The sequence below is a fragment of the Parasteatoda tepidariorum genome, chromosome 11 (assembly GCF_982258835.1).
Source record: "Parasteatoda tepidariorum strain Cologne lab strain chromosome 11, Ptep-v5.0, whole genome shotgun sequence".
In the NCBI taxonomy this organism is placed as follows: domain Eukaryota; kingdom Metazoa; phylum Arthropoda; class Arachnida; order Araneae; family Theridiidae; genus Parasteatoda; species Parasteatoda tepidariorum.
In genome coordinates, this window is record NC_141765.1 from 97100651 (window position 1) to 97119606 (window position 18956).

General features: G+C 25.8%; 1 protein-coding gene across 1 annotated transcript in view; it reads left to right on the plus strand.

Annotated features, from left to right (window-relative positions):
* The window catches only part of LOC147801945 (uncharacterized), a 75163-nt gene extending 57346 nt beyond the window's left edge, over positions 1–17817 (plus strand). Inside the window, exons 13-14 of the mRNA XM_087154602.1 lie at positions 6606–6705; positions 16787–17817. The gene's annotated coding sequence lies outside the window, so the exon portion shown is untranslated. The remainder of the gene's footprint in view (positions 1–6605; positions 6706–16786) is intronic.
* The last annotated feature ends 1139 nt before the right edge of the window (positions 17818–18956 follow it).

Genomic DNA, 18956 nt, shown 5'->3' on the forward strand with positions numbered 1-18956 from the left:
CTGATTTTTACTTGAGACTATAGTGTTGAAGTTGATCTAATCGATTAAGTTGCTCTCTGACCAATCCTAAAAATTTCCTTTCATATGAACTTGGAAAGAAAAAAAAAGGCGGCCGTGCTCACCGAACTTGATACTTGCTTTTTCTCTATATCAAATAAGTTTGTAATAAATTTTTTTCTATATCAGAAAATTGAAAGGGACACCGCTTGTTTTGTGAGTTTAACTTAACGTTTGCTATTCATTTTGCATTTCTGCTCACTTAGAACTTTAAATTACTAAGGTGTGTGGAAAACTATACAAGGATTACAATGGAAGAAAAAAATTAGCATTCGATAGTTAATTTGAGAATTTGTAACTTCTAAACTTGATGGGAAAATAGACCAAAGTTACTCTGCAGGAATGCAACTAAGTTGAAATTTGGCATGCTGAAAAGATCAAGTTTAATACAGAGTTTTTTTTCACTTAAAGATTTTTTCCCTATATAATAAATATTTTTCCATTGGAATGTAGAAAAATGTATCTTTTACGTGATTTTCATAACTTCAAACTTCCCTTGACATAAAAATTTACTAAAAAAGAAAAAAAAATTTATAAATATTGCCAAATATAAATCTAAACATTTATATAGACGTTTTAAAAAATAAAAAATATTAGGAAAAAAGAGAGATAAAAGCAGTTTTGAATATGATCCGGTATATCATATAAGATCATCATTATATATTATTAGCAAGAAAAATTATTTCTTGTTTTAATTGCTATTGTCTCACACATTTTGTTCTTAATTTAATTATTTATTCAAGTACGTTTGATTATTTTCAAATCAGCTGTCATCTAATTTTTGTTAGGATTCTTAAAATAAAATATGCTTACGCGAAAATTATAATACTTATATATTTTACAAACAAAATGATTTTTAATCAACTTTTAAGAACAAGGGGAAGGAACGGTTTATGTCCACTGCTTCTGGTTCTGAGAAGAAAAAAATTTGTGCATGGGCAGAAACTGCATTTTTATTGTGTAATAACTCTCTGCGAGAACCGATTTTTTCCTTGTTTTTATTTGCTAAACTAAGTAATCTTCAAAATACAACTAATGGCAGTAATTTTATAAAAGAAAGGGGGACCTAAACACTTCTCCTCTTTTAATCTACAATCATGAATGACAAGCAACTACTGGGGCTGATGAGTGAAACGAACAGGTAACGGAGCCTCCCAGTAGAAGAACAAAAGGATGCGTTCAAATAGTCTATGACGAAAAACTGTTATTTGTGAGTGTATGATGCACATTTAGAATCATTCCAAAAGTCCGACTGTGGAGGCTGATGAACTGTAGGCAAATCTTTTGCTGCAGTCAAGGCATAAATCATGTCACAATCTAAAAATAATTTTATTAGTGAAATATGTGCATGATAAGTAATTTATCTACTAAGGCGTGTTTTTGAAAAAGTTATTATTAGCATTAATTATTATTGTCGGAATTCTACTTGACTAATTTTAAAAGAGTTCCACTAATTAAAAGGGAGGTATGAAATTTATTTCCTTTTGTAGCATGAAAATTGTCATTTATAGGCAGCAAGAAATACCGCTTTATTTTTCACCTGTTCATGATTTAAAGATCTCCCCTAATAAGTCCTAATTACAAAATAATTTTATTTCATCTAAACAATTATGCTTTTTCTGAAATATTGAGCTTCTGTATCTTCAACTGAAAACTATACTAATATTTCAACTCGATAAAAGTCGAAATTTCGGAACTCTTAATGTTCTTTTTCTATTTCAAACAGGGTTACACCACTAACCCTGGAGATTTAAAACATTTTACACATACTTATAGTTGTTAACTCCCCCAAAAAATTGGTTGCAAGGAATCTTTTTAATGCATGCATAGGAAACATTTTTTCCAAATCAGCATTGAAAATAATTAAATGTGTGTTTATTATTTTGTGTTGCCACTGCAAGTTATGTTTCTTTCATTATTCAATAGTTACTGGGAAAGAAGTAATTTTTTTCTATATGTCTTTTGATTTGAATATTAAATTGATTTAGTAGCGGAAAAAATTGGTAACTTTTTTTTAAACTATGCTATGAGTCTTGTACTATTTTCCACCTTAATTAGAGTGTTATGTAAGTCTTGAATTAAATTATATGATAAATTTAACTATAAAGCAAAATTGAAAGGGGGGAAATTTTAATGTTTATTTTAGTCTAATTTGCTATTAAAGAAATTGAATTTAAAATAAAACTTTTTAAAATGAAATAATTCTAGTTTAAAAAAAACTATTTTGCTCTTTAATTTGTAAATGAAGTTGCTTATTTTTGTATTAAAGATTTTCCGAATGACACATTTTATGCTATCGCAACACATGAGTTATAAATTTCTTCTCTGCTTGAAATGGATAGCGAAAGCTTAAGGTTTGAAGGTCAAGACCCGGGGGATGGGGGTTCCCTACGAAGACCTCCTCTCATTCTCTTTTCAAAAGCCACACCGATCAGTTTACGGACACCCGTGTAAATGGTTTTTGGCGAGATTCTAGAGAATCAAAAGCAAAGCAACCCTACAAAACTCCACACCTTGTCTTAGAGAACCATGCTGTTTGGATTTTTCTCACTTGAAACTTGTGTTTTATTGCAAAAAATATATAATTTAAGAAATTTTCAACAGCAAGATAAGAAGTATCGGATCTTTCGTCAATAATTTTGTGCTTTCATCATTCATTCATACATTTTAAAATATTATATATCAAGCTGTAGACAGAATTTTCTTTCGGAAGGGATTTAAATTTTTAATATATAATATCGCATTTCTTAACAATTACAAATTCGTAGTTAACTTATCTTGCATTTATCTTCAATTTATAACGTTATACTCATAAATAATTTTTTTCCATATGTAAATCCTTACATGCAAAATATTTGCTTTGCATCTTCTGTCAAACCTTTTTTATTAATCAATAAAAGGAAAATATTGTAAGACAACGTTCTCTCATAAGTTTTTAAGATTATTTTTATAGTAATGATTGAAATGTTTATTAAAAACTCATAGGGAAAAAATTTACTATTTCAGGAATAGGGAATAAGTTTTTCGTAAAAGAGAATATTTCTTAAAATAGTGATAAGTCAAGGAAATGTTAGTGAAAATTTTACTGTAAATTCGAAAAAGAAAAAGGAGAAGAGCAGGCAAAAAAATCATCAGAACATCATGAGGGAAGCAGTACTTTCATATAACACATAACAGTTTTATATAACAGTATTTTCAATACAACTTGGGGATAGTAAAAAAAATATGATTATACTTGGTACAATTATTATATATTTCCTCTGGAATGTTTAAGAAGCTCACCATAAATTAAGTAATTGATTTTCAAACTATTTTACTTTTTTTTATTTTAGTCATAGACTTCTTTTTGAATTATAGAGTTCTTTTTTTTAAAGAAATTCTATTTAAAAGGAATGGTATAATACAATACAGAATATTATAAAAAAGGAAATAGATTTACTCAAATTACTCTATTTATTCCAAGATCATGCAAAAATTTACTTAACTCACAGCTCATTTTTTGATGCTTTCATATGTAACACTCAATCTCTTACCAGATAAATATCAAGTACCATAAGAAAAACAACATTCATTTTAAAAGTAATTTTCGTTTGAACTAGAAAGGGTTACTTATAAAAAGGCTTTATTCATAAAAGTTTAAAGTATTAAAAATCAACTTTCTTTATTAATTTTTTTTAATAAAGAAAGAGTTTATAATTAATTAAAATAAAACTTTATTTATTTGTTCTATAACATTTTAATTTGTTAATGTAAGATTTGCCGTAGTGGATAACATGGATTAGCTGTCTCCATAAAACATAATGTTCCTTTACATAATTCTATAGTTTCAATTAAAAAAAGAACGAATTTTTGATTTTTGAGCTCAATTAGTATTTTTCCCCTTCATAGGAAAAAATTAAATAAACTTTCCACTCACAAAGAATAAGAATACTTTAAAAAAATGATGGCATGAAATGTTTTTTTTTTTTTTTTTTTCAAATTTAATTTTATAAAAATAACATTAAATTTTAAAAAATAACATATTAAGTATAAAATAGGTTTTATTTAGAGTATTATTGACAGTATTAAGTCATCTGTGACTGAAAAGAGCTTTAGTTAGCAGAAATTAATTTTATTAACCATCAGTTAGCCATGCTATTTTATGGAAAGGGATTTCCATTTTCTTTTATGCTGTTGTTTTGCCATAATATTTTAAAGAAAATAATCTTTGATACTGTTGTTCTTATCTTGATTTTTAGCGATTTGATATGAAACTGACTGTTCTAATCTTTTCGAATTCTGAAGAAAATAAAGCCCTCTTTCTCCCTTTGCTGAGGAGGTATATGATGTGAAAGCTAGAAAAATAATTTCCCTGCCATCTATCAGAAGCTTTATAAAACACGACTAAAATAATAAACAGCACCCTCTTTATATGGCATTTAAAAGATTTTTTTTTATTATTATTTCAAATATAAATATGATGCTATATGGAAAAATATTCTTGCTATGTAAATGAAAAAGAAATATGTTGAGCATTTTAAAAGTATAATTTTGATTAATATAATAAAATAATAAACAGCTCCCTCTCTCTATATGACATTTGAAAGATTTTATTTAAGTTTTTTTTAAAACTATTTTAAATATAAATATGATGCTACATGAAAAAATATTTTTGCTATGTAAATGAAAAATAAATATGTTGAGCATTTTTAAAGTATAATTTTGATTTTCATTTATATTCTGTATTAAATTTTAAAATAAAATCATTTTATCAGTAAATCGTTTTATTGTAAATTGTCTAATATTTTGAAATTCAATTAATAAAAATTCCAAATATTGAGAGAAATCAATTTTTAAAAACAGAATTTCTTTAGCAATTACTATTTTCAAATATTATCCCAAAATTTTTTGAAAAATATATTATTGAGTTTATTATACTAGAGTTTTGTTCTAAAAATTCAAAAAATTTAAACATATTTTATTTATGCAAAACTCTTAAAACCCTTTTTGAATCCCGTTTTTAAAAAGTAAGTAATTTAACTGAGATTTTAAGTTAAAATGAACATTAAATATTGAACATTTAAATAAATTAAAACAATTTATATAAATTAAAAATGTCCTATTTTAACATTTATTATAACATAATACTTAAATTGTAATTAAAGTTAGCAAATTAATAAAATAAAAAAAGTATATTTCATAAAAAATTGTTACTTTGAACTAAAAAAATGTATGATTAAAAGGAGGATTTCAGCAATTTAAAGTACTTTTTCTTCTTATCTATAAATATATTCATTATTTCTGAATGTCTTCATCATTTCTGAATTGCGTATTAATTTTACTTTTAAAGAAGGCTTAAAGAAAGGTAATTATATATATATGTATATAGTTATAAGTAGTTATAGTAGCTCATTTCAGGCTTCTTCCTAAAATGCCGTAATGCAAACAAGAACGTACCTTTATCTTTTTCCTGCTATTATATGAAATTTTTTTAACTACTTGTTTTTACCATCTATTATTAAAATAATAAATTTTTAGGAATCATGTAACATTAAAAATAAATATATCTTTTATCTAATAAAAGAAAAGTCTTTATTTTAAAATATGTGCTTAATACAACATATTAAACATTTTATAATAAGCAATTAAAATAAAAACATTTTTCAATAAATTTAAGAATTGTTCTAGTTATAAGTTGTAATAATTTTATTTTTAAGGGAAATAGTATTAAATTTCATCAAAAATATTTACTTCAAAACAAAGAATATAAACGGATTTAAATATTATGCTTCGAGAAATGCTTTTTAGAATAAAAAATTCTTATAAATATTTATTTAAAAATTTTAAAATATTTATTTCAAATCGAATTACTTTTTAAAACTATTTAATAAGCAATTCCAGACTTCATATTTAGGTTATAGTAAATTAATAAAATGCTAACTTTTTAATGTTTTATGTAAAAGTTCTGCAAATTTTAAAGAACAATAAAAGTGCATTTTTTAAATCGTAATATGCTAAATATTTTATGGATTTTATTCTTCTATCTTTTTTCAAATTTTCGAGTTAATAAAAAAAATTTTATACCAACTCTACACTTTCTCATTATTAATAAATCTATTCATTGTTACTTAAAATTAATAATGGCATGCAATGAAGGTCTTGTAACCAATTAATAATAGAAGGCCAAATGACACTTTTAGTTTTTGGGGCTGTATAAGTGACGAATTATATCGCCGCCTCTTTATGCTAAAAGGTTGGAGAAAAAGAAAATCGATAAAATATGCTTAATATTTTATTCTTCGCTTATTTTTTTATTTTCTTACTTACCTTTCTTTTTTTTTCTCTTTTCCTCTTTTCTTTCTTTTTTGATTGAAATGTAAAGTTAATATGTAAAGTGGAAGTTAAAAACATTTTTAAATAAACTTCATAGCTTATTATAAAGATTGCATCAATGCTAAGAACAAGTTTATGTATATTATAAATAATTTAGTATACTAATTTTATTGTAATATTATATGTGTTTTATGAAAATAATATACTAAAAAAGTAAAAATTATTTTCTACCTAAGGCCAGATGGTATTGGAACTGTGACTGTTGTAAAGTGATATTTTTGCCAATATTGAGGTACAATTACGAATACTTCTTGAAAACCGAATTACTCATTTTAGGTAAATATATTACTCTTTTCTTTATAATTTACCCTAAATTAGCTTATTATTTAAAATCCACTCGCAAATTTGTTCTCATAAGTTTTGGTTATCCTCTTAGAGGTTGTCTCTAATGTACCCGAGTTCCCTTTTTTTTCTTCGCCCTGGACTTGGTTCATAGCAAACTTTTATAAGTTTATCTGAAGCAGATCATATTGTTTACATTTGATGCAGTATGGCCAATTTTTGAAGCTCTACTCTTAACTCAACTTTTTTTTTTAAAAATTTTAAAATGTTGTTTAAATCTATTTATTTTGTAGTTTAGTGTGTGTAATTAAATGCTAAGGCTTTAATTCATGCCTCTAATATTCATTTTAATGTTCCTTTAATTTTTCTTTCAATGTGATTTGAAATAAACTGCCTTTTTTCTTTTTCATTTTTTAATTTTAGTTGATAAATATTCATCATTTCAGGATATTACTATTTAATTTTTAAGAGTTTTTTAATATTATTTTGCTTACTTAAAGTTAATTAAAAAATTAATCTTAAATAATCTTTCAAAAAAATGAAAGAAAAAACATCATTTATAGAGCGAATTATCTTTTAAACTTCTGTGATTTCAGAATTTTTTATTTTATCAATTTGAAATTCCAGTTGAAGCAAGCCAGTCATTGGCAAATTGTTTTTATTCTGAAATGAGAACAGAAAAATCAGAAGTATTTATTTCATTTCGACTAAACAATAAAGGTATCTAAAGAATATAATTCTGCAGAAAAAAAGAAAAAAATTATTTGCATTTCTGTATTTTTCAGCTATTTTATTGCTTTAACTCTTTCATTACTGTTTTTTCAAATTTAAAATCTATAATTATGAAGATGCAAAGTATAACAGTTTGGGTTTTATCTATCATTTCAATTAATGTTATTATAATGCTTTTTTTAATTTATTGATTTTTTTTTTCGGAGAAAATAGTAATTTTCTTAAGTCATGAAAAATTCTTGGAATTTGTCATGGAAAGCCATGAATTGAAAATCTAAAATGTCGCAAATACCCTGTGTAAACAAAAAATTTTTGTAAGTGTTTTAAATTAAAATTATATTGTCTGTTTTCTATTCCTTCTTTTAAAACAGGTTTACTGGATATAAATATTATGACTTCTATTGTTTTTTTTTTTTTTTAAATTCAGTTTACTCTACTGTTTATTATGAATAATCTTAAATAGATGAATTATTGTATATCCTGTGATTAAAGTCAACCCAATTTTGATTACAACATATCAAGTTTCTGGTATGGTCAGGTGTATAAGTCAACCACTATGTAAACCAAATAGGAAAATTTCTAGAATATAAATAAATAAAATTGTTAAATCTCTCTGAATATGATACGTTTACCCTTAAGTAAGGATGATGTTTGAGACCATCTCCAAAATATAAATTCAATTGTTATTGTGAAGTCTTTTTAAAAGTGTGGAAATACAAATTTTTTGAATGAGGATTAAAATTATTTTCTGTAAGACTCAGCAGATGAAGTTTTAAATGTGAGATCCGAATAAAGACACTGTTAATTGTACTGAATCTGACAGGTGATCTGAAATCTTTAAATTTGTAGCTTTATGGTCTGTCTTAAAAGTTTCCATTGTGTTATATTTTTTGAAATATATAACTTTTCTTAATCTTAATTTTTCAGAACGTATTTTAAGGAATTGTTTTTAAAAAAACCAATATATGTAAAGAAAATATGAGAGATAATTCAGAATTAATTATACATAACATAGTAAAAATAGTTTTTGAAAGGAGTAAATTGATACTGAGTTATTCATACATATCTTATAGTTTATAATGCATGAATATTTCACATTCAACGAATGCCCAACTTTACTATAATTGGTTCACCAAGAGTTGGCACTTGGCTCCACCTACTCGGGCGCAGAGTTAATTTTAGCGCTGGATAGGAGAAACATTTTTGCTGTTAAAAAGGAGACAACCCTTAATGCGCGCCAAACGCAAACAGTAAATTCTTTTTCACTTACTTACTTCTCTTTATCATCCGCTATTATACCTTTCATTACTCTGGCTAATTGAATATATATTTTAAATTTAAAAACTGCTGCTTTCCCAGCAAAATGTCTCAAAAGGGACTATCTTTTCACTCAAAAGAGAGAAATATCAAATCAGGGTGGCCACCCACCTGGAAAACCTTGAAAACCTGGAATTATCAGGGAATTTTTTTTATACTGGAAAAAACCTGGAAAAATCAGGGAAATATGGATAAAAACCTGGAAATTTTAAAGAAAAGCTGGAAATTTTTTCTTATATATTTTTTTTAATTTCACTAATTTAAGTTATTTGCTAATTTTCTTAATTTAAATTGTTTCATCCATTATACCCACATTTTTTAGACGGAACAAAAAACAATTAACTATGCTAAAAATAACGGTCAAAGAATAGTTGAAAAAGTCGTTTGATTTTTATGTATTGATAAAACTTAATTGTTGAAAAAGTTCGGTGTCTAATATTTCCAACTTACTATCAAATTGATCACAACATAGCAAATTTTAAATATGGATATCCTTCTTGTTCAATTAACTCAACAATTCATTTTAAGCAGTTGGTACCTATAATGTATATAAATTTCTCCTCTACAACGTCATCTATAATGCAAAATAAATAAACCTATAGATAAGGGTAAAACAAAAACATAAGAGTAAATTTTTTTGGAGAATCATGAAATAAAGAAAAATGGGAGTTCATAATTATGATTTCAAAGTTTACCCTCATCCTGCACTCAGGGGTGGAAGATCAAGTTTGTTATCCTAGACTGCTTATTTAAAATATTGCTTAAATCGTGTTGAAATGAATTTTACTTGTGTGATTATTATTTAAAACAATCCCTTTTACAGACAAAACGCATTTGCTTTTATATGCTTTATGAAGTTCTTTTGTGTTATTTATAACTATTATTTGTTATCAATTATTTTTATTATTTACTAAAGCATGTGTAGCTACTTGTAATATTAACCCTCCTGGCGTCAAGCCCGTTATATTACGGGCTTCATTTCCTTGCTAAAAGCGGCTTGCCCGTGTTTTCACGGGTTCACGATCTGCCTCTGGAGCGGCGAACCCGTCTTTTTCTCCTCTAGAATATTTCCTTCCCCCTCAACCTCCTACTGCTCACAAATTGAGAGGCGTATAAGCTGTCATCGTAAATCACTCACTGTGCTATAGTATTTCTGTTTGAATAGATGTGAATATTTTACATTCTTTTTGATTTTTGAACCCCCACTCAAACTAAAAGTTTACCTTTAATAAACAGGTTATTTTTTTTTGTTCAACTTATTCGATAGATTTAATTTTATTCAATATTTATTGCTTAATTTATTATACTAAATCTTTAAATGTTTTAAATCGTTTTGTATTTTTAAATTTCAAATAATTTTCGAAAATTCATTTAATTTTAGTGTAAATTGCAGCAAATTATTTCTTCTCTAAATAATAATGTAATATTTAATGAACTAATTTATGAATTTTTAATATTACCAATTTTCTATAATATTTAACTAATTTAGTTAAAGTAATTAATTGTTTTTTAAAAAAAATTTTTTTTTTTTGCTTACAAAATATATTTCAAAACAATTCTTGCAATTGAAGTTAACTCTAAAAACATTCTCTCCTCTTCATGTAATGTTCTGGACTTTCTCAGCGTTTGTCTAAAATCCCATCACCTATGACACTAGTTTTATTTGTACTTTAGTTTAATGATATTGAAACATTTTCATGGATAGAGAGGAAATCGAAATTCTTTTCATTTGGAAATACGTTTTATTAAATTAGTAAAATTACAAGCTGTTAAAACTCCAAATAACTAAGTGAGTTTCAATATACCAAATATTTTTTTTTCATCCAAGCAAATAATCAAATGAATTGTAAATTTTTATGTCACTCACATTACGATATACATTTTAAAGAAAACGATTTATAGCTTGTTTTAGTAAAAACAAATAAGTTTAATATTAAATTTTCTTAATAAATTATATTAAAAAAAATTACAAGTTGTTAAAACTCCAAATAACTAAGTGAGTTTTAATATACCAAATATTTTTTTTTTCATCCAAGCAAATAATCAAATGAATTGTAAATTTTTATGTCACTCACATTACGATATACATTTTAAAGAAAACGATTTATAGCTTGTTTCAGTAAAAACAACTAAGTTTAATAATAAATTTAAATTTTCTTAATAAATTATGTAAAAAAAAATTACAAGTTGTTAAAACTTCAAATAACTAAGTGAGTTTTAATATACCAAACATTTTTTTCCATCCTTGCAAATAATCAAATAAATTTTAAATTTTTTATGTCACTCACATTACGATATACATTTTAAACAATCCGGAATTTGAAAGTTGTTGATAACGAGGGTGAATACAGTGTTGATTAAAAATAAAATCTTGGTAACAAATACCAACTGCACCGAAATGACCTTACTTTCCACTCCCCCTAATATTCCATTAATTTAACACAATCAAATTAAGTATTACAGTACTGTCATTCGTACTAGAATATTCATCTATTGACGGTCTAAATACAAAAGTAAATGATACTTCTAGTTACGTGATGATCTTGTTAAGTTATTGAAATCGTTTTTAGAAGTTTCATTTGAAATGAGCAATAAACAAGCTTTATTGTGAGGTAAATATAATCTAGACTCCGCTTATAAGTGTTCGGATGAAGTGAGTTTCGCCTATCGCTTTCTTTTCTATTTATGATCAAAAATACTATGAAAGATGATCTAAAAGAAATAGACGTACTGTAATAAGCAGAACGTGTTGCATTAAGTTAGCGAAATGTGAAATGCAGAGAAGATTTGTCACTGTATTTTCTGCGATTCTTTTCGAGAAATTCTCGACTGCAAGAAAATAATAAAACTTAAAATAAGAGCTTCAATAAATTTAGGATGAATAATAATAATATTTGGGAATAAATATGAAAGACATGATGTTTTTTTTTTCATTCTTAGGAATTGTATATCTTTGAAGTCATAAATGACGGTGTAATTTATTTTATAAGGCATAATGCAACCTCTTATATGTTTTTTTTTAAGTGATAACAAGTTCTTGCGCCCTACCATAATCTCAAGTATATCCATAACCCACAAGCTCCTTAAATACGTTGCTAATTACTATAAATAAAATATTCTTAAAGTGTTACTCTTATAAATAGTAAATATAGTGGACAGGGAGGCAAGTTTTATTACACGAAATATTTCTTAGCACATATAATTTGAAACCATAGAGTAATACGTATAATACTTTTTTCTTTAAAAAATGTAATTTAAAAAAAAAAAAATGTTATTGCAACTTTTCATTAGTTGATATGTTACAAAAGTAGTGCAATAAGTTTTTATTTTTTTGCAAATTTGAAGCTAAAGATCCCGAAAACTTTATTCCTAAATTTGATCTGCTTAAATGTATTAGTAATAATTTAAAAATAAAAAAGAAAATTAGATGAAAGATAAAATTATACTGATAACCTCGTTAGAAATACAAAATATAGCAACTTCATTAAAATTCATTTATATATAGCTTACTTTATTCAATTAAATAGTATTTATAAAATACAAACGAAGTTATGCAATAAAATATTTATTTAAATGAGAAAATGTTAAACAGGTTAATGTTAATTAAAATATCAGTTGTATTATGTTTTAAACATGTGTAAAAATTACAAATTCTCAATTGTATGATATACTTCAAAACAAGGTACAACACACAAAGTGACATTGCACTGTTTACATTGAAATCGAGATTCTTTCCTAACTCGTTGTCCTTTTGAGTCAAAATTTTTACTCCGCCACCCCCCTAGAAAAGAAATCCTACCCTTATCTATTCTGAATAGAAGGAGTGACTAGTTCGATGACGTTCGACTTAAAAACCTGAATTTGCAATCCCATAGCTCATTTCCTATTATACGTCAGTCATTTCCTATCTCTTGACTTTGAAGAGGGATGAAAGAATGGAATTCGGGGGAAAGCAATATTTATATTGTAATAGATTTTTATACTTATACACATAAGTTTTTTTCAATTTTTTTTCCAGCTAAGTTAGGTTCTATAAAGAAATAAAAAAAGCAAACATATCCTACTTATAAAAATTAAATATAGACTAATGAATATAAGAATATAAAGTAATGAATATATAAACTAACGAATAAAAATATAAAATCCCATATTCATTCTATTTACCATTTCCAATTTTGAAAATATCTTCCTTTTTTTTTGTGTAATTCTTTTCTATGTCATTTAATTGCCATACAAAAGGTGTGCACCTTGAATAATGCATAATCGAAGTACTTTTTTATGACAAAGTATTTTTATGTCATGTTTATAGGTTGTAATTATTGTCAGTTTTTTTCACAGAAAAAGAAAAGCAGAGCAACGATTTTTTTCCGATTTTGCATGCACTGTATTCTATTCTATAGGCGGAAAAAATTAGTGTTGTCAGCTAGAAGTATAGTTATTTACCTTTGAGTCTGAGACAATATTTCTAAATGGTGTCTCAGAAACATATTTGGAATAACTGATTCTATAGGTCATCATGGTGCAAAGAGTTAATTTTTTTCATGAAAAAAATTTAATTGATATTTATTATACTAAATCAATACAACCAAAAATCTTTAAAAATATGTTTATTTTTGTATATTTAAATTCTGTTACTGTGACGTACTTTTTTTACAATATATATTGTTTGATTTATATTGTAAAAATCATTCATACGAAATTAAAGCAGTAGACAAAATAGCAAAGAATCAATGTATTAATTCTTGAAATCAAGGATGGCGCCAGACTCTGCCCGACAAGGGGTCAAGTCTCCCCCGACTGGGGGGCTCAAACAAATTCAAAATATTTAAATTAATTATACTTTACATTTTTTTCAAGTGTGTTTCTAAGAATCTAAAATCAGTAATATTGATACCCATAATGTGCAGATTCCTTTTAATGTAAATTTAAATCTAATTTTTTTTTCTGTTATCGATATATTTTGTACTGTATGGTGCAATTTACCATACATTGTAATCGTAAAAATTACTTCTGTAATGAAGAATAGTTGTAGCAGTAACCGCTGTTTCAAAAAAATTCGACACTTCTTACTCTCATAAAGCAAAAATTATTCGATAATAAAAATCAGAAATTTCATGCAAATTTAACAAAACATTTAAAGAATATTTTAATATAAAATGTTATTTTTATATGCATTGATTGACTTTTGACTCATTTAAATGTTTTGCAAATAAAGTTTTAAGTACATTTTTTGCATCCACGTATTCTATCTAAATATATCATGCCCCGTTTCGAAGGAACTTCGAAATGGTTATGCCCATAAAATTGCAAAATTTCTATTTTTTTTAATTGTTACACTGTATAATTTTACGGACAAAAAAAGGGCTATTTTAATCAGGGGACTCGATGCTAATATATATTGTAAATAAATACAAAGATACTTCGAAAATTTCTCCTTGCGATTCCCTTTTCTTTTCAAAGATGCTTTTAAAGTGAACATCTATGTCCGGCAAAATGCTAATTTCTCTATTTGAGAAAAAGAGTAAGTCCATCGGCTGAAAATATAAGATTCAAACAATATAGCTGAAATTTGTAATTATTTTTAAATTTAAAAATTTTAAATTTGCTTCCGAGAAACGAATATTAACTAACTAACATTTTTAAAAAAAAATTGCAACACATGGCTGCTGTTTGTCTGCCTATGTTTTCGTTTCACTGCAAAGCTGAAAGCACACTTTCTACCAAGATTTCTGTTTCGCCCTGCAAAAGCGTTTTACATATTGGCATATGCCTGCAACGAATAACCTTTCACACAGTTAATTGATTATTGTTTACCACATGTCAACGCGAAACATTCTTTCCTCTACGATTTAAATTTGTTTTTGCTTTCATAGTTACGAATTTTAAGTCACAAGAAATGGGCACTAAAAATTAAGAAGTTAGGGGACCAAATTTCGAAAAAAAAAAATTATTTTTATTTTTCAGGACTTATTTGACCGATTTTGCTTTTTGATTGAATCGAAAAAATTTTCATACAATTGTTAAAATTCGTTTTTCCAAAGGTAATTCCATGCAAAAAATATAGTTTTAAATAGTTATAAAATATTTAATATATTTATAATATGCGTTGAAAAATTCTGAATCACGATTTTTGAAATTCCCGTGCAGTAAATGGCGACTGATGCACGTTAAATCTATCGAGTCGCAAAGCCCCCCATGTTCCCATAACAAATAAACAACACTGGGGGTACTTATCCAGGAGTTTCCTGGTCTTCTGGATTGGTTCAAAATTACAAGGCTACGGAGTTGAAATTGGGTCGGTTGTTCAACGACGGATAAAATAAAATAGCAAGATCTACAAACCTGAAACTATAGACAAACTTGTATGTTTATCCAGATCAGAATGCGTTTTTCTGTTTATTTTCGTAACTTAAAATATGGTATTGATTCTTTGTACGTGAAAATATGATTAAATCAAAAGTTAATCAAGGTGTTCCCTTTTTCCATTTCATGCACTGTACATAAAATAAGTCAATGAGAATCTGTTAGGTTGATTAATATATATTTTAGGATATTGAATATGAACAGTTTAATTGTTTTTCTGACTCAATCAACAATCTTTTTACTACTAAGAAAATGATAAAAAAGATAATAAATAAAAAATATTTTGTTATTGTTTTTTTTCCGACTGCATATTTATTGCGTTGATTAAAATATAAACCTTGAATCCGAATAAGTAAATGATTTTCCTCAATTAATAGTATTTTTAAAAAAAAAAGATTAAAAAATTAAATTTTTTTTATTTTGTTCTTATACTTTCATTTTGCTTGAAAATTTCAAAAAGAAATTATGTGATCACATAAACCATTGATAAACACATTACATAAAAAAGAATTCGCAAAGAAGAGGACCTGTGTATCCCCTTCTTAGTTCTCCAGAAGAAAGAATAGCAGTTTGAAAGATAAGTTTCCAAGAAAATGAAGATGTGTCTGTGGGAAAGGATTTCTATGGGAGATCATTATTGACCATAACAAGCTTATGAATTGTGAAAATATTAACAACAAAATGTCTTTTTTTCCATGTAAGGTGATAATTTACTTAGTCATTTATAATTCAATCAAATACATTTCATTTTCAATTGCCAATTAGTTGTATAAATTGTCTTACCATATTAAGTAATGCTTTATCATTCTGTATTTATACTCATTTAAATTTTGAAATTGAATAAAAGTATTAGAACAAACGATAAAATTTATATTTAGCTTATTGGTTTTATTTAACTATTTTTTCATTATTTTATTTCAAAAGCATCTTTTTCTTGTCACACAATATATTTAATTTTTTATATATCTCAATTAATTATTAAATATTTTCTTCAAACTTCAATCTCTGTTTTTTATCCGCGCATTCTGTTAAATTGATTTTAAATAAATCTTAGTTCGGGAACTAGGTTATTATTATTTTACAGATATAAACTTTTATTTTTCTTCAATAATGTATTTTTTCATGGCATGCATATCAGTAACTAAAGTTTACCATTTACTAAATAAGCAAGTAAGGTTTAAGCAATTAAAGTATATCCTGTCCTACGTTTAAGGCTCTTGATTTTAATTTTTTAAAGAAAAATTTTCTCCCCAGAGAATATTGTTTTTATTTATTTATATTTTAAAAAAGCATGTTTTTTTATGTAAGATGCTTGAATCCTTTTTTTCTTAAAAATTTTTTGTAAAATATTCTATAGTGAGAGAATTTGTTATCATGAGTGATATTGAGAAATTTTAATAATTTAGCTTTTTATTTATTTATTTCAGACATTTTTAATAATTTTTTGTGTGGCTTAGTTGTTTTTTTTAAGAAGATTTTATTAGTAAACTTTAATTCTTCAAGTAAACAAGTTCTCGAATATTTTAATATTTGTTTGATTTTACACCTTCTTTTAATGGAGTGAAAGGTTTTAATTCTAAATTTTTCCTTAAATTGAGTGGTTTCGTTCCTTTTTTTTTAAGAGAGTATGTTTTTTATATAACAAGACTTTATTTATTTTTAGCAAAAATTATATGGAACACAGTGAAAGAGCGTCCGGCAACCTAATTCCATACATTTCCCCATGGAAAGGCACTGCCACGCGTGTTTCGGAAGCAAGGATTGGGACCCTTGGCTAATCTTTCACAATCAACTTTATTCTAGTTTGATTTTCCATAAGAAAATTAATTCAATTTTATGTCAGAGAATGTGAATTATTTATTTTTTGTAAATATTACTTTTATTTTACAAACCTACTTAACAAGCAATAAAATATTTATTTTCTGAGATCGTATTTTAAGTTTCATGTATTTTAAATTTGTTTTCTTTGTAACCTATTTATAATTCCTGATTCCTCTTTTTTTATTTTAGCATTTCTTACCTTCAGTCACCATACTTTTACATAAATGAAATTAATTAATAAGGAATTTTGCATACTTTGCCCTATTTTATTTGAGTGATTCTATGTATTCTTTAACCCTGTATTATATGTTTATTGACGAATATAAATTACTCAAAACTTTCACAAGAACCAACTTTCAAAATGTGTAATTCTGCAATATCGTGCCATGACATGACGTATCATTAAATTTCAACCATTATTCAACTGTATCATAATTTATGTTGGGATTGGCTTTTCACCAGAAAATTAATTCTTGAAAGCATTGATAGCTCAATTAAAGATATAAAAATTAATTTACTTTCATTTTATGCTTTAAAATTTATTGTAAATATATAATGTTAAAAATCATGTTAAAATGAGAAAAACTAAAACAAAACTTGACATGCAATAAATTTTTTTGCACCATCAGAAATATTCAAGGACAATGATTGACATAACACGAAGTCTAATTGAGAGTATTGACCTGTAGTACACATATAAAAGAAGTATTTAAATAATTTCTGGAATTAAGCTGTGCTCCGTGCTGCACAATTTATTTTCTCATTTTAAAATGAGCTGAAAATTTGTGATTCGTTTATTTTGTTCAGCTTACTTAGTATGTTACCTAATGTATCTCTTATCTTTCATGAAATAAATACTTATAAATAGCAAAACACTGTTTGGGCTTTTTTAAACTGTGTCTTTAATTTTGTTCAATGCATATTAAGTCTAATGAGTGTTCACATAAATTAGTTTATGTGAAATATTTATTTATACATTTTAAGAAAAATGATGTAGAGAGAATTTCCAAATTTCTGAAAAAATGAATTTATAAATCTTAAAACATTTGCATTACACCTTTTTCTGGAGCCTGTAGTGTGAGGACTAATTAGTATATATTTGTACTGGCTTTCACGATGGAAGCATGTAACAAATTAAATAATTTACTTTTAACAAAGCAAGGTCGTTTTTGTTTTTCGTAAACCAGGAAATCCCTCATAGGAAAGAGTGTTCATAAATGAGTCAAATTTCAGTTAGTTTTGTAATATTTTCGATTTTATTTCTTTAGCTCAAAATTGTATGTTTATTTTATATATTTGGTTATCTGAAAAATTTATAAAAATTGGATTAGAAAATGCTTACTGTAAATAATAGATAAACAAAAAAATAGAAATTTAGCCCATTCAATTCCAACACGTGAGGTTGAATGTGCCATTGATAAATATGAATGGGCCACATGAAATTCTATTAAAAAGTAAGTATCAACTTCTTTTTTTGACTAAATATAACAGATAATGATTTATCAAAATTAATTTTACATCTGTTAAAATGTATATCCTTGGTCTGTCTTTGACTTGAAAACACTGTCCATCTGAAACAAAAACTTATTTTAATTAAATTTCAAGTAATCAATTTCTAATAAACTAATATTCTGAAGAATTTAACATCAGGCAACATTTTTCTTTAGAAATGAATATAAATTATGCCTTTTGAACTGCCATTTAATCTAAAATCTTTAACAGCCATTTTAATAGTTTCATACATCAAGAAAAAAGAATTCTAAATAGAAAAAAAAAGCAAGCAAAAGCAAAATAATATTCATAATCAGGGCAAAGGAGGTCCATTCAGTCGAACGTATTACTTTTTGTACATGTATTCAGAATTCTGAAGATCATTTAAATTCAAGCATTGACACATTTAAAGTTAGTCTACAAAAGGTTTTCTAGTTGTCATTAAATAACAGATATTTTTTAGGTAGTATTTTGTTTGCAGAAAAAAAAAAAAAGAAGTTGCAAATTTTTCACATTTGATG